Source organism: Macaca nemestrina, chromosome 13 (assembly GCF_043159975.1).
Source record: "Macaca nemestrina isolate mMacNem1 chromosome 13, mMacNem.hap1, whole genome shotgun sequence".
Taxonomy (NCBI): Eukaryota; Metazoa; Chordata; class Mammalia; order Primates; family Cercopithecidae; genus Macaca; species Macaca nemestrina.
This window is the reverse complement of record NC_092137.1, coordinates 26,010,475-26,022,904: the sequence shown is the minus strand read 5'-3', so window position 1 is coordinate 26,022,904 and position 12,430 is coordinate 26,010,475.

The following is a 12,430-nucleotide window of genomic DNA, read 5'->3' as shown; positions in this document are numbered from 1 at the left end:
GTACCACTGGGTTGAAAATTGAAAGGTGGTCAAGCCTATCCCCAGTCCGACCCAGCCTGCTTCCTCGCATTTTCTTTCTTTCTTTTTTTTTTTTTTTGAGATGGAGTTTCGCTCTTGTTGCCCGGGGTAGAGTGCAATGGCACAATCTCGGCTCACTGCACCCTCCACCTCCTGGGTTCAAGTGATTCTCCTGCCTCAGCCTCCCAAATAGCTGGGATTACAGGCGTATGCTACCACGCCCGGCTAATTTTTTCTATTTAGTAGAGACGGGGTTTCACCTGTTGGTCAGGCTGGTGTCGAACTCCTGACCTCAGGTGATTTGCCCGCCTCGGTCTCCCAAAGTGCTGGGATTACAGGCGTGAGCCACCGTGCCCGCCCCCTCGCATTTTCTTTGCATTTGCTTTACCTTCTGTTCTCCCTCCCCATCAGTCCTATTTACGCAGCCCTTTTTCTTCCCTACCCTTCTGTAGTTGCAATATTCATGCTGCTGACCTTCCATTCTCAGGGTCATCCATCCCTCAAGCACACCTAGGTGTGATGGCACAGGAGTTGAACCTGGTGAGCTGGTTCAACCTGATAAAGTGGAAAACGCTGAAACGTGGAAATCAGGAAACGGATAGAGAAGTAAAAACTACATTTTCACGCACACCACCCCACGATCGCCAAATCACCAAAATGTGGATTTGATATGTAATTAAAGTTAGACTTTCTGGCAATTCCGTTTTACATTTCCATTTTATGTTTCAGTCTTACATTTTTCCTTTCTTCCCAGCCACCCCTAAAGCGTCCTTACCAAAGATACTTGTCTTCACTAATACATCTTTCTCTTCAGTTGTTTTCTCCAGTTGCTCCTAGTCTTGTCACTTAAACATTTTTTTTTTTTTTTTTTGAGACAGAGTCTTACCTGTCACCCAGGCTGGAGTGCAATGGCACAATCTCAGCTCACTTCAACGTTCGCTTTCAGGGTTCAAGTGATTCTCCTGCCTCAGCCTCCTGAGTAGCTGGGATTATAGGCGCATGCTACCATGCCTGGCTAATTTTGGTATTTTTAATAGAGACGGGGTTTCACCATGTTGGCCAATCTGGTCTTGAACTCCTGACCTCAGGTATTCACCTGCCTCGGCCTCCCAAAGTGCTGGGATTACAGGCATGAGCCACTGCGCCCAGCCTCACTTAAACCTTCTCATCTTCTCTGAATCATTCTGACTCCAGTCGGGAATGCCTTATGATAATAACAATTCTAAAATAGACTAGCTATGCGAATCACAAAGTGAGTGATGGTCAGTGCAGCACAGGTGTGTCATCAATTCAGAGTCAGAAGGAAAATCTTGTTACCCTGATTATTCCTTTCAAAATAAGTTAGATTAACTCAAGTCCCAATGTTACAAAGTATTTTAGAAGTCTTGAAAGTTTTTAAGCTGTGCACAGTGACTGAACCTGTAGTCCCAGCTATTCAGGAGGCTGAGGAAGGAGGATTGCTTGACCCCGGGAGATGGAGACCAGGCTGGACAACAGAGTGGACTCCATCTGTGAAAAAATGAAGGGTTAAAGGTTTTGTTTGTTTCTGAGACAGGGTCTTGCTTGTTGCCCAGGCTGGAGTGCGGAGACCTCACTACAGCCTCAACCTCCTGGCCTCAAGCGATCCTACCACCTTGGGTTTTTAAGGTGCTGGGATTACAGGCACGAGCCAGCAGGCCCAACCAAGATTTTTTCCTGTATAAGGCCTAATTTGGGCTGGGCCTAGTGGTTCTCGCCTGTAATCCCAGCACTTTGGGAGACCAAGGTGGGAGGATCATTTGAGGCCAAGAGATCAAGACCATCATGGCCAACACGGCGAAACCCCATCTCTACTAAAACTACAAAAATTAGCTGGGCATGGTGGCATACGCCTGTAGTCCCAGCTACTTGGGAGGCTGAGGCAGGAGAATCGCTTGAACCAGGGAGTGGGAGATTGCAGTGAGCCAAGATTGCACCACTGCATTCCAGCCTGGTGACAGAGCGACTCCATCTCAAAAAAAAAAAAAAAAAAGAAGCCTAAATTGGAGAGTAATACCACTACATAAATTTTGGGGATAATGGACAGTTGAAAAATTTGGAAAACCCAACACAAATGATAAATGTTTGAGGTGATGGATAACCCAATTACCCTGATTTCATCATTATACACTGTATACATGTATCAGAATATCACATGTACTTCCATTAATATGTACAAATATTTCTTCACTTTATTTTTTATCCTGTAACCAACAATTTTTATCACTTAGAAACTTTTCCCCATGAACTCATATTCTGAAACTTTAGGAATTAATTACATTTATTAACAAATTATCGATCATAGTTTTTTGTTTTTTTTTTTTGAGACGGAGTCTGCCTCTGTGGCCCAGGCTGGAGTGCAGTGGCATGATCTTGGCTCACTGCAAGCTCCGCCTCCCGGGTTCACACCATTCTCCTGACTCAGCCTCCCGCGTAGCTGGGACTACAGGCGCCAGCCATCACACCCAGCTAATTTTTCTATTTTTAGTAGAGACTGGGTTTACTGTGTTGGCCAGGATGGTCTCGATATCCTGACCTTGTGATCCGCCCACCTCGGCCTCCCAAAGTGCTGAGATTACAGGCGTGAGCCACCGCACCTGGACTTTTTTTTTTTTTTTTTTTTTTTGAGGTAGAATCTCAGTCTTTCACCCAGGCTAGAGTGCAGTGGCACAATCTTGGTTCACTGCAACTTCTGCCTCCTGGTTCAAGTGAAACTCCTGCCTCAGTCTCCCAAGTAGCTGCTATTACAGGCACTACCACCACGCCCGGCCAATTTTTGTATTTTTAGTAGAGACAGGGTTTCACCGTGTTGGCAAGGCTGCTCTTAGACCCCTGACCTCAAGTGATCCACCCTCCTCCGCCTCCCAAAGTGCTGGGATTACAGGCATGAGCCACCGTGCCTGGCCCCTGGACTACATGCTTTATAGAGCAATTTTGAAAAACATAATCCATAAACTAGGGCGTGAGTCACCGTGCCTAATCAGGATAGTCTTGAACTCCTGACCTCAAGTGATACGCCCTTCTCGGCCTCCCAAAGTGCTGGAATTACAGGCGTGAGCCACTGTGCCCGGCCAGGATCATACTTTCTTTTTTTTTTTTTTTTTTGAGACAGAGTTTCACTCTGTCACCCAGGCTGCAGTGCACTGGAATGATCACTGCTCCCTGCAGCCTCAATCTTTTGGGCTCAAGCAATCCTCCCACTTCAGCCTCCCCAGTACCTGAGACTACAGATGCATGTCATTACACCCAGCTAATTTTTATATTTTTTGTAGAGACAGAGTTTTGCCATATTGCCCAGGCTGGTCTTGAACTCCTGGAATCAAACAATCTGACAACCTTGGCTTCCCAAAATGCTGAGATTATAGGTGTGAGCCACCATGCCCCACCATATCTTTTAAATCATAATTTGACCCCTGCACATAACTCACAGATGAGGAGTCTAAGATTCAGAGAAGATAGGGCCTTCCCAGAGGTCACACTGTTAGTGCAGAGCCTGGACTATACAGGCAAGGGAAAAGAGAAGAAAACTTCCACAGGACATCATATTACGTCAAGGTGAGAATTGGGAGGATTGAGAGGCTCAGTCAGTACTTAGCATTTGGATTCTCTAAAGTTAATTAAAGGTTTTGCTGGAGTGAGACCTAAGCATCAAGCTATACCTGCCAATGAAGGAAGCAGAAGTGATCAAGGTATGGAAGATCTCTGACTCTAGAAAAAAAGAATAAAATGGGGATCTACACAGACCTAAAGGATAAACCTAGAGTTATGAAGAAATATTTCATAAAAATGGAAACAGTGAAAGAAAATGCCAATCTAGTGCTAGTTTAGGGGTTATGCTTTTTTAAAAATTGTTCTATAAAGAATGTAGTCCAGAGGCCAGGTGCGGTGGCTCATGCCTGTAATCCCAGCACTTTGAGAGGCCCAGGTGGGTAGATCACTTGAATTTAGGAGTTTGAGACCAACCTGACCAACTTGGTAAAACCCCATCTCTACTAAAAATACAAAAATTAGCCAAGCTTGGTGGCAGGTACCTATAATTCCAACTACTTGGGAGGCTCAGGCAGGAGACTTGCTTGAGCCTGGGAGGCCGAGGTTGCAGTGAATTGAGATCACGCCACTGCACTCCAGGCTGAGTGATCGAGCAAGACTCCATCTCAACAACAAAAAATGTAGTCCAGGCCAGGCGCAGAGGCTCGTACCTGTAATCCCAGCACTTTGGGAGGCCAAGGTAGGCAGATAGCTTGAGTCTAGGAGTTCCAGACCAGTCTAGGCAACATGGTGAAGCCCCATCTCTAAAAAAAAGTAAGAAAAAATTAGCCAGACATGGTGGTGAGTCCCTGTGATCCCAGCTACTCGGAAGGCTGAGGTGGGAGGATTGCTTGAGCCCAGGAGGCCAAGGTTGCAGTGAGCCATGATCCTGTCACTGCACTCCAGCCTGGGCAACAGAATGAGACACTCAAAAAAATAAATAGGCCGGGCAAAGTGGCTCACGCCTGTAATCCCAGCACTTTGGGAGGCCGAAGCAGGTGAATCATGAGCTCAAGAGATGAAAGAGAAAGAAAGCAGGCAGGCAAGCAGAGAGGGAGGGAGGGAGGGAAAGAGAAAGTAGTAGTCGAAATATTTGCAAAGCCAAGAAAAAAGAGGCATATTTATATGTTTATACTATCAATTAAGGTATCTCTATATTTTTCTAGAAAAAGTATAGCTGACCAGTTCATGGTTCTAGTCTTCAACTTAGGCTTTTAGGACCTGCATCTACCTTATAAAAAATTCCTGCCTCAAAAGATGTTGATGCAGGATCATCTTTACCACTGTTCCCATGCATATTCAGTCTCTATACCAGATTTCTTACTCTTTTATCTCTACCCAACTTGCTCTCTGTGTTCTTCATAAGAATCGAGTCTTCTAGGCCGGGTGCGGTGGCTCACGCCTGTAATCCCAGCACTTTGGCAGGCTGAGGCGGGCAGATCACCTGAGGTCGGGAGTTCGAGGCTAGCCTAGCCAACGTGAAGAAACCCTGTCTCTACTAAAAAATACAAAATTAGCCAGGCATGGGGGCACATGCCTGTAATCCCAGCTACTCAGGAGGCTGAGGCAGGAGAATTGCTTGAACCCAGGAGGCAGAGGTTGCGGTGAGCAGAGATTGCACCATTGCACTCCAGCCTGGGCAAAAAGAGGGAAACTGTCTCAAAAAAAAAAAAAAGAAAGAAAGAATCGAGTCTTTGCTTGAAGGGCTGGCCCACTGCTACGTCATCACTTTGCTGTAAGACCTTCCCCTCCAGTCTCCAGGACTTCGTGTATTTACTACTGCTTATTTCCTGTGTTCACACCCACAGTCTTCCTGCAGGGACTTCATGAGGATAGATCTTGGTTAGACTTTACCGACGCTACATACTGATTGCCTAGTGGCTGGCAGCCCATCAGTATTCTGCTCTGCCTGCATATCTTGACTTAGGCCTCCTCTTGTTAGAAAATGATTGTCCCACCAAGCATGGTGGCACATGCCTGTAGTCCCAGCTACTTAGGGGGCTGAGGCAGGAGGATTGCTTGAGCCTGGAGAGTTAAGGTTGCAGTGAGCCAAGATCCTGCCACTGTACTTCATATTGGGCAACAGAGCAAGACCCCGTTTCAAAAAAAAAAAAAAAAACCAAGTCCGGGTGCGGTAGCTCACGCCTGTAATCCCAGCACTTTGGGAGGCCGAGGCAGGCAGATCACGAGGTCAGCAGTTTGAGACCAGCCTGGCCAACACGGCGAAACCCCGTCTCTACTAAAAAAAATACAAGAATTAGCCAGGCATGAACTGGGTGCGGTGGCTCACGCTTGTAATCCCAGCACTTTGGGAGGCTGAGGCGGGCAGATCACGAGGTCAGGAGATCGAGACCATGGTGAAATCCTGTCTCTACTAAAAATACAAAAAATTAGCTGGACATGGTGGCAGGCACCTGTAGTCCCAGCTACTCAGAGAGGCTGAGGCAGGAGAATGGTGTGAACCCAGGAGGCAGAGCTTGCCGCAAGCCGAGATCGTGCCACTGCACTCCAGCCTGGGTGACAGAGCAAGACTCCGTCTCAAAAAAAAAAAAAAAAAAAAGAAGGGGAAAAAATATAAAATGAGTAGGACCTTGCACAGACCACATAGTCAGTGGTCACTGTGCTAGAAAGTGAGGAATATGATTAACTTAGTGCTCTGCATCCCAGATCTAAATTTTTACACAAATTGAGAAGATCAGATTGCACATGGAGGTAGACAACATTGATATTGATACTCTTTATGGTTATTATTTCCAGAAAAATATCAAAATGAGAAGAAAAACCCTAAATATTTCGTTTGGATTAATACAAAGAATATAGATTATGGCTGTTTGCTTTTATGCCTAACTGCCATATACCATAACAATAGTTATGCAAATTTTAAAATGTGACAGACTTATTTCATCTTATGAACTTGGCCATGGATGCCCAGACTTTATGGAATTGTCACTTCCAGAAGCTTGGGGCTCAACTGTCAACTGTCAGCTCTTTCCCCTCCCTGTCTGGTTTTAGCTCTTTGGAATAATCCAGTTACTTGCAGGCTATCTCACCTTTTTCCTGGAGCCAGAGAAAGAGTAGAAGTATAGGTTATCAAAAACCCTTACACAACCTGTTAATTGAGTCAGTCACTGCCAAGACAATATTTAAAAGCAGCCGTTCTCTGTTGTCCAAAATACCTCCAAGAAAAATAACTTAGGGGCCGGGCGCAGTGGCTCACGCCTGTAATCCCAGCACTTTGGGAGGCCAAGGTGGGCGGATCACGAGGTCAGGAGATCGAGACCATCCCAGCCAACATGGTGAAACCCCGTCTCTACTAAAAATACAAAAAATTAGCTGGGCGTGGTGGTGCATGCCTGTAGTCCCAGCTACTCGGGAGGCTGAGGCAGGAGAATCACTTGAATGTGGGAGGCGGAGGTTGCAGTGAGCTGAGATCGCGCCACTGCACTCCAGCCTAGGTGACAGAGCAAGACCCTGTCTCAAAAAATAATAATAATAACTTAAAAGAGTGTAATTTTACTTTTTTTTTTTTTTTTTTTTTTGAGACGGAGTCTAGCTCTGTCGCCCAGGCTGGAGTGCAGTAGCCAGATCTCAGCTCACTGCAAGCTCCGCCTCCCGGGTTTACGCCATTCTCCTGGCTCAGCCTCCCGAGTAGCTGGGACTACAGGCGCCTGCCACCTCGCCCGGCTAGTTTTTTGTATTTTTTAGTAGAGACAGGGTTTCACCGTGTTAACCAGGATGGTCTCGATCTGCTGACCTTGTGATCCGCCCGTCTCGGCCTCCCAAAGTGCTAGGATTACAGGCTTGAGCCACCGCGCCTGGCCGTAATTTTACTGTTTGTAACTCAAAGGATAAATGCTTGGGGCGATGGATGCCCCATTCACAATGTGCTTCTTTCTCATTGCATGTCTGTATCAAAACAGCTCATGTACCCAATAAATATATACACCTACTATCTACCCACAAATATTAAAAAGAAAAAGAAAAGAAAAAATACCCCCAAGAGGAAGCCAGACTTTTGCCCATGTAGCTTACGCATTCAGGGTTCCACTACCTTTTGCCCTACCTCAGGTCACTGGTGTCCACAGGGGAAACCTGCCCTGTGTCCTTGAAGGCCAAATAGGGGTGCTATTTCTTTCTCTTTTTGTTGTTGTTGTTGTTGTTTGTTTTTTCTTTTTTTGAGACAGAGTCTCACCCTGTCGCCCAGGCTGGAGTGCAGTGGCACAATCTCGGCTCACTGCAACCTCTGCCTTCTGGGTTCAAGTCAATCTCCTGCCTCAGCTTCCTGAGTAGCTGGGATTACAGGTGTACAGCTACGCAAAGAAGCAGGCACAGTGAGGGTGACTGAGAGGAGCAGCACTTGGTTTCTGGGGCACCTCTGGGCCCCAGAGCTGGATGGGATCCCCAGTCCAGTGCTGGCCACCATGGTGCTACAGGCTGCAGAATCTCTTTGAGGTCCGGCAGGGGCAGTGATGGACTCATTGCTTGGCCTAACAGACTGAATTTGTGGCCTTTCCCCAGATCCCTGAGCCTGTTTCTCTAGCCTTCCCAGTAATTCTGAGAGCTTCCCAATAGCCTTTCAGTAAATTTATGTTCTGCTTCTGAATGCCAAATATCAGTTTCTGTTGCAACCAAAACCCGTGACTGACACACTTGTTTCTGGTAAAATTCACAAGATGACTCCAGCTCTACCTGACATTTGTGCACGTCCACTTCCTCTTTCCCACCTTCTGCTGACCTTGCCACTTGAATGTGCTGCACCTTTGCTGAAACTTGGCTCCTGCCTGCCAGCGTCCCCTCCAAGGCTGCTGCAGCCTCAGTTCCTCTGTCCTGGTTCTCCACTGCCTCTTTCTAGCCCCCTCTACTCCAGGTTCAGGTTCCCTGTGCTCCCAGCCTGTCCTGAGACCTAGACAGGTGGGCAGTCATCCTGACCCTGTCATGATGTCAGCACTGGGCCTCGTGCTGGCAGGGCAGAGTCCTCAGATGCTAGAAGGGAGGGTCACCAAGAGGAAAGAGGGACACCAGCAAAGAGATAGGAAAGTTGCAGAGACTCCCTTTTTTGTCAGTTTGCTTATTTGTTTGTTTGTTTGTTTTGAGACGCAGTCTTGCTCTGTCCAGGCTGGAGTGCAGTGGCACCATCTCGGCTCACTGCAACCTCCACCTCCCGGGTTCAGGTTGATTCTCCTGCCTCAGCCTCCCATGTAGCTGGGATTACAGGTGTGTGCCATCACACCCAGCTAATTTTTTTTTTTTTTTCAGGCGGGTCTCACTCTGTCACCCAGGCTGGAATATAATGGCTCAGTCATAGCTAACTGTGGCCTCAAACTCCTGGGCTCAAGTAATCATCCTGCCTCAGCCTCCCAAGTAGCTGAGATTACAGGTGTCAGCCACTACACCCAGCTAATTTTATTTTTTTAGTGGAGATAGGGTCTCACTATGTTTCCAGGCTGGTCTTGAACTCCTGGCCTCAAGCATCCCTCCTGCCTCAACCTCCTAAAGTTCTGGAATTACAGGCGTGAGCCCCCACGCCTGGGGTATTTTTATATTTTGTCTAACAACATGAGTTTTCGTTCACCAAGTTCCTGCATTGTTCTGGCCCTTTAGTGGTGTGACTTCACAATAATACATTGATGTAGTAACTATGATCACCCCCGTTTTCAGATGAAGAAATAAGTGTTTAAAGAGGTTAAAAGAGGCCGGGCACGGGGTCTCATGCCTGTAATCCCAGCACTTTGGGAGGCCAAGTCTGGCACATCGATTGAGGCCCAGGGTTCAAGACCAGACTGGGCAACATAGTGAAACCCCGTCTCTACAAAAAATACAAAAATTAGCTGGGCATGGTGGTGTGCGCCTACAGTCCCAGCTAGCAGGGAGGCTGAGATGGTAGGATTGCTTGAGCCTGGGAGGCGGAAGTTGCAGTAAACTGAGATTGCACCACCACACTCCAGCCTGGGCAACAGAGTAAGACTCTATCTCAAAAAAAAAAAAAAGACGTTAAAAGACATGGAATGTGGGGTGCGGTGGCTCCCAGCACTTTGGGAGGCTGAGGCAGGTGGATCACCTGACATCAGGAGTTCGAGACCAGCCTGGCCAACATGGTGAAACCCCATCTCTACTAAAAATACAAAAGTTAGCCAGGCATAGTGGCGGGTGCCTGTAATCTCAGCTACTCCGAAGGCTGAGGCAGAAGAATCATTGAACCCAGGAGGCAGAGGCTGCAGTGAGCTGAGATCACACCACTGTACTCCAGCCTGGGCAACAGAGCAAGCCTCTACCTCAAATAAAAAAGAAAAAAAAAAAAGAGATGGAATGTGACGATGCCTGGTATTTCCATCAAAATAATTGGGATCAAGGGGAATAAGTAGAGTATAGATGAAATAAGGTTACAGTGGGTTAATGATTATTCAAGCTGGATAATGAGTATATGGAAGTTCATCATGCTAATGTGTATAATTCGTATATATTTGAAGCTTTCCATAATTAAAAATTGTTTTTAGTCTGATCTAAGTCATACAACTATAAATGATAAAATTAGGTTTTGATCCCAGGCCCTCCTAACTTCAGAGCTTGCTCTCTAACCTCTATGCTGGATACCTGGCAAGGTGCCTAAAAAGAGCTAAGCAGAAAAGATAAGTGATTTTCAGAGAATTCAGAAGGGGTTTGGAAGCCTCTCAATTAATTTCTGCTCCGTTTTCTAGGTACTTCATGGGAAGGATCAACACAAGTGGAGCCAGATATTGATACCTCTCACCCAGAGCTTCTTATACAGAAGATGCCCTCCTTTTTTCTGCCTGCTTCTGAGTAGGTGCAGAAGCACACATGAGAGAGTGGTTGGCAGCCAAAGTTTTCTAAAAACACCCAGGCAACAGCTGTCCTTGGTTGTCACCTGACTCACCAGGCCCTGAGTCAGCACCACTCCCTTATACAGCCTCCCCTGCTGAGCCAGATCTGACCTGCCCTTTCCTGGCTGGGCTGAACTGGTTGGGCCAGCCCAGCCCTGCACTATCCCGGCATCCTCCTCAGTGGGCAGCTTCTTGCTCCCTTATATGCATCTGAAGTTCCCACCCATGTGCTACCCTTGTCATCCAGGGCAGCAACCATATGCCTGAAACTCTAGCTCTGAAGAGAACTAAAAGGCCCACTCCATGTCCTCAGAGGCATGAACAAGTATCTGAAATCTGTCTCTAGATATAGACGACATAGGATGGCCTGGGCACCAGCATCTTCCACCATCTGCAGAGGAAAGTCTTCCCTCTCTGGGTATCTCTGGGAATTGCTTTAGGCAAAAAACCAGAATGAAAGGTAAAGACACCCCCCTATTTCTGCAGAGCAGGATTCTAACACTAGGTTCAGTCCCAGAAGAGAACAAGGCTGCGGCAATATGGAGACCAAGATTTTGCTTCTGTGTTTGGTCTGTGTTTCTGTGAAAGACTCTCATGGATCGTCTCATCTCAGCCTTTTCTTGATCTAAACATGAAGCTACAGTAAGTGCTGACATATTCTACAGGCGTTGGTGGGGACCGAGCCTGGCACCGTAATTGGAGGATACAGACATTGACCTCATTGCTAAGTCACTAAGGCGACACCTGCTTCCAACCTCAGACCTCCAGGCCACCCTGCTCTGAATCCTGGCCCTGCTACTGAGGCCCGCGTGACCTTGAGCTAGTAACTAACATTTCTGAGTCTCGGTTTTTCTCATCTGTACAGTAGGAATACAACACCTACCTTGCGGGTTGTCATGAGGGTCAGACAAAGTAGTGCATGTGAAGCACTTTGTGGGTGCACAATAAAAATCTGCGTCCTTGCTGGGTGCAGTGGTGCACACCTATAATCCCAGTACTTTGGGATGCTGAGGCCGGAGGATGGCTTGAGCCCAGGAGTTTGAGATCAGCCTGGGTAACATGGCAAAACCCCTCTCTACAAATCAAAAAAAGAAACTGGCAGATGCAGTGGTGCATGCATGTAGTCCCAGCTACTCAGGAGGCTGAGGTGGGAGGATTACTTAAACCTAGGAGTCAGAGGTTGCAGTGAGCTGAGATCATACCACTGCATTCCAGCCCGGGCGACAGAGTAAGACCTTGTCTTAAAAAAAGGCTGGGTGCAATGGCTCACGCCTGTAATCCCAGCACTTTGGGAGGCCGAGGCGGGCAGATCACAAGGTCAAGAGATCGAGACCATCCTGGCCAACATGGTGAAACCCCATCTCTATTAAAAATAAAAAAATTAACTGGGCATGGTGGCATGAGCCTGTAGTCCCAGCTACTCAGGAGACTGAGGCAGGAGAATCTCTTGAACCCGGGAGTCAGAGGTTTCAGTGAGCTGAGATTGCGCCACTGCCCTCCAGCCTGGCGACAGAGCAAGACTCCATCTCAAAAAAAAAAAAAAATCAGTGTCTTTCACTTTGCCTTATTCCTTGGGACCAACTCTTATTCAACGTGCACTGATACCAAAGCTTTTAGGCCTGAGACCACGTTCTGCCCAGCTCTCCACTCTTGATTCTGGGCATTCACGCCAGAGTCCCAATACCTTCCCACTGATTCCCACATCAAAAGACAAAATTCCAACAAATTTTGTTTCAACATTTTAACTGGCTTTCATTTGAAATTCCAGAATTGGGCAACATCTCATTCTACAAGGCGGAATGAATGTTCCGACGAGCCGAGCAGAGTAGGTTGGTTTTAGAGACAGAAAGCAGAAACAGAAAACGAAAAGTGGGTTAGTCGTTTCAAAGTTACTTTTCTTATAAAGGTTAAAGCAGAGGCGACTTCCTTATCACGCTGGCTGAAACTGGCCTTTTTGGAAATTTGGCTATTATCTGTCATACTCCTAATTTCTTAGAAGGTCAGATAAACTTAGTTTCAGCTTGGTG